Consider the following 4,459-nt stretch of genomic DNA (forward strand, 5'->3'; position numbering starts at 1 on the left):
CCGTGCAGGACAGTACATAATGTAACGAACAGTACAATAAGTTATAGTACACTATGTGTTGCATAGTATAGTACAGTTCATGAACATTATGTGCCACATATTTGGTATCGCAAAATACAGTATATTACATGTCCATTATGAATCGTACATTACATTTACATTATTTTTCGTACAGTACAGTACATTACGTGCACATTAAGTAGTGTATATACAGTACATTATGTATCATATAGTACATCACATTACATGTTTGATATGTAAGGTAGTTTTCAGTACACTATGTATCACACAACACAGTGTACAGTACAGTAAATTATATATCGTACAATACGGTACATTATGTATCGCACGTTACGAAACATTACGTAGCGTACTGCACAGTACATTACTTGTGCATAACATAACGTATTAACACTTCTCTTCGGGCTTGAAGTGACTGACAAATTAAGCCAAACTTTTATCAACAAATTGTCTGCATACAACTACTGTCACTCGATAGTAAACAACATTTTAAGCATCGGCTAAAACAAGAGGTTTGCTGCAACTTTAAAATTGAAATGCTGCACAGTAACGCATTGGATCTCGAACCATTGAAAAGCAGTAAGCATCAACAAAAAGAGTTGATCTACATAGTGAAACGGAGGAACAATCGGAGAGATTGATAGTCCGTAAATTTTACAACGCATACTGAAAGTGATTAACAAAAGGAGCAAAACAAAAAAAGATTTAAGGCTGCGCGAGTTGATTATGATATTTATATAATTTGCTTACAAACTTAACTGCAGGTGGTGAAATTTCAGCTGTGAATATAAATCGCAGATTGCGCGTGAAATTCTTTGATATGGTTAGTCAATAAAATTCACCTATACATATGCGGAAAACAACAAAAACAAAACATTTGTTTTCCATCAATGCTGTGCGCGATTTTGAAGTAAATTAACAAAATAAGTTAATTAAGTACACAATAAAAAGCTAAACACAGCGAGTGGTCCATTAATTGTAAACCAGTGGTGTTTTAAATCTTATTTTTCCATTAAGTAGAGCTGTGATACAACTCAAAAGAGAGTTCAGCGGATAGATGCAATAAGCTATAGGATTATAACGATACAGGATAGCGCTTTAAGCTTTTTCTGGTGTACTGTCACAAACCCGGCCATCTCAGCAGACAACAGTTGCTACAGCAGAAATCTTCGCAAGCACTGTGGTAAGATTCTTGAAACTAAGTCGCTCATCTGTGAACTAATTTGCGGAGTCACTCCCGATGAATCCCTCTATAAGACTTAGGGGAAGGGTATGTATAACGCAACGAGTAATTTTTTCTCGTTGAACCGAATTTCGTATGATATAAGAACATTCATTCACTCCAGTGAGTGACAGTAAACCTGAGCGCCTTTGTGAAATTTTTTGTATTTATTATATTGTGGCGAATGTCGACGCAAAGTGTCACGGCGTCGTACATAGTCCGGCCATTAAATACCTAATGTTCACAGAAAAAACACAGATCACTATATGTCATTCCTTTTAGTGAGAAGGGATCGTTGCCTTATGAATTCATGAGCTCGCAAACACATAAATCGCGAAATATCCTTATTTGACACTAGTCCGCTCTAATTTGTATTGTACAAGCAACGTCTCAATTGCAACTTCCCAATCTTATCTCACTAAAAGAAAGATACCTTAATTTTGGGCCACACATACATAACTGGCGGCATGGAGCAGCTAACACTCGTATAAGGCTAAAGGAGAAGTGTGACGTCTTATTCAGCAGTAGTTCAATCAAGTCATGAGAGATGTCAGAAAATCGGTAGTGAAAGTTGAGTATCGATAACGTTGTCGCTGTTGGTACCAAATGAACAGTACCTGAACTACAGAAGAGCAAAATAACACTGCGCAGGATTAGTCCCTGGTTATACTAGGGTGTCATATGAGGGTGATCAGCAGCGAAATATTGATTGTTTGACGGCATGGATATCGGAAGTTGATTACATGGCCAATAATGAATGAACCAAAAAAATTGCCTGCTTATAATGGGTCAATAGTATTAAATATCACCCGTACCATGAGTTTTGAAGACGATTATGCATTATGACGAAATACGGCACCTCAGGACACAGTCGTATGAAGCAAAAAAGCACAAGCAGGTCCTCAGTGATATCGACAAACAGGCGGTAGATCTCTATGTCAGGAATTGACCAGCGTATTCCAGTTCTTAAAGAAAAACACCCAGAACTCGCAGAAGAGGAACGCAGTCTGCCTAGGGAAAGGCGCGTTACTCAAGCTCAACTTCGATTTGTATACTGTAACAGGTAAAACTCTTACCTATCCAGAATCAACCTCAACATAAAAAATGCGTGTGTGCTCTGTTTGCAATGTGTCGCATATGACATAACCATCCCTTTAATTGTAATGTGGAACCAACGCCTCTAACACTCCTCTCACTATGGTCCACCCCTGTTGAAACTGCAAGTTTACTTGGACTCCAGTTAGAGGAGATTGATGACAATTTGTAATCGGTCGCACCTATTGGATGGGGCGAAGCACTGCTACAACAATGCAGCGCACCTTTGAACTGTGGCGTATTCTCAAGTTATTTGGTATAGCTCATCTTTTAGGTTTTTCTCATTATTTTTTAAGCAGTAAAACAACTTCCCATTATTCCCGCCAGCCCCAATTTGCCTTTATTACCTCTTTTTTATGCAAAGATAAATCCCCACTTGATCTTCTCCCCGCTGTAAATGTAGCAAATATTTGCTTAACAAAACCTGAGCTCTATAAGTTGTTAGATAGTTTCACTTACTCTTTTATACTCAGCTGTGCACAGCACATAAAGTAGAACTGATGTACATAATATTGTTAGAACTAACCAACTTCAGACGAGGGAGTGCAGAGAGGCTCATGTGAAGAATTAGACTCAATGGATTGGACGGGAAGGCTCATGCGTTTTTTTTTTATTAGGAAGTCGATCTAAGTCACAATTTCATGCTGTCCGATCACTTAAGCATCTTGGATTGGTGGATCCTAAATGACGGCAGCCCCCACTTGAAAGAATTCTATCAAATGCTGTTATGGCAACAAAACCTTACATAATCGGAGGGCCAAGCAGCAATTCGAGTCCTTTGGTGCGATTGAAGTTAGTACTCTTTGCAATTTTAAAATAACCCAACCTAACCCAATTAGTGTCAAGGAAAAGTCTTAGAATTATTGTAAAAGCAGTACAATGTGCAACCAAATGCCTAGTTCAAATTTTTTCCTACTTGGTCCTTCCTCGGCCATGTGCAATTCTCATTATCATTAATTAACGGCCTAAGCGAGTTTAGCCGTTTCGGAACAAGTATTGCCAGCTATCCCTGTTTCGCAATAAATGATGCTAATTGGGTGCACCAAGGGAGGTCAACTCTTCTTCACCTGCCTTAGTGTAGGTCTCCCACTTTCTCTGCTTCCAAACTGCGGTGTCGATTGAAAAACTTTCTTGCCCGGAGAGTATTCGTGCAATCCCATTACAAGACCTAGCCAGCGGAGCCTTTGGATTTTTATTCGCTACACTATCGTTGTATCAGCATAAAGCTCATCATTATACCTACTTCGGTACATGCCATCGGCATCGCTTACAGGTCCGTCTTCCGGAGAACTTTTTTCTCGAATACTCCCAGAGCCATATCATCTTCTCTCGACACCATCCATGATTCAGAGTCATACATCAGGACAGATATGATGAGAGACTTATAGAGCGTAATTTTTGTTCGTGGAGAGAGATTTAACTTTTCAATTTACTACACAGTCAAACGTGGCACTTGTTGGCAGGAGTTATTATCCGTTTGATTTCTTAGATGACATTGTTTTTGCTGTTAATGCTGTCTCCTTCACAGTCACGAATTTATATCCATCAACAGTGGCGTGGCTACCACCTTGCTAACCTTCTTTCAATCTCGGAATGTTACAAGCCTCGAAAGAGGAGCCCGTTTTAGCCCTTGCTGGCTTTATTTCCCCTTATGTACGTTTGCAAGTTACAGCTGTGTATACAAAGCTCGGTCTTAATTGGATTTTGTTGTTTTAAAGTAATTACTAAGCACAAAACTTTCATATAATTTATGGTGTTTCCTAATAGGCTACAAACGATATCTAGTTGCTGTTGTTGTAGCGATAAAGACACTCCCCGAAGGTTTTGGGGAGTGTTATCGATGATGTTGATCCTTTGCCGGCTATAGATCCGGTATATTCCTGCAACAAGCACCTTTAAGGTACAGCCCGACCATATTGGGAACGATGCAATATGACCACATTGAATGTTCTAGGCCAACCTCCACCCCATTCTCTATTTCGATGGAACTTGGGGGCGCCAGAGCATCGGCTGCTAAAGAAACGGTGTTCGCTACGGGTAGGAGAGGTTTTCAATTGGGTTGGAGAAGCTATAAATTGCGCTGGCAACCCCCCTCTGGTTTAAGATTGTATCCAAGCTAAA

This window comes from Eurosta solidaginis, chromosome 3 (genome assembly GCF_040869045.1).
Source record: "Eurosta solidaginis isolate ZX-2024a chromosome 3, ASM4086904v1, whole genome shotgun sequence".
NCBI classification, from domain to species: Eukaryota; Metazoa; Arthropoda; class Insecta; order Diptera; family Tephritidae; genus Eurosta; species Eurosta solidaginis.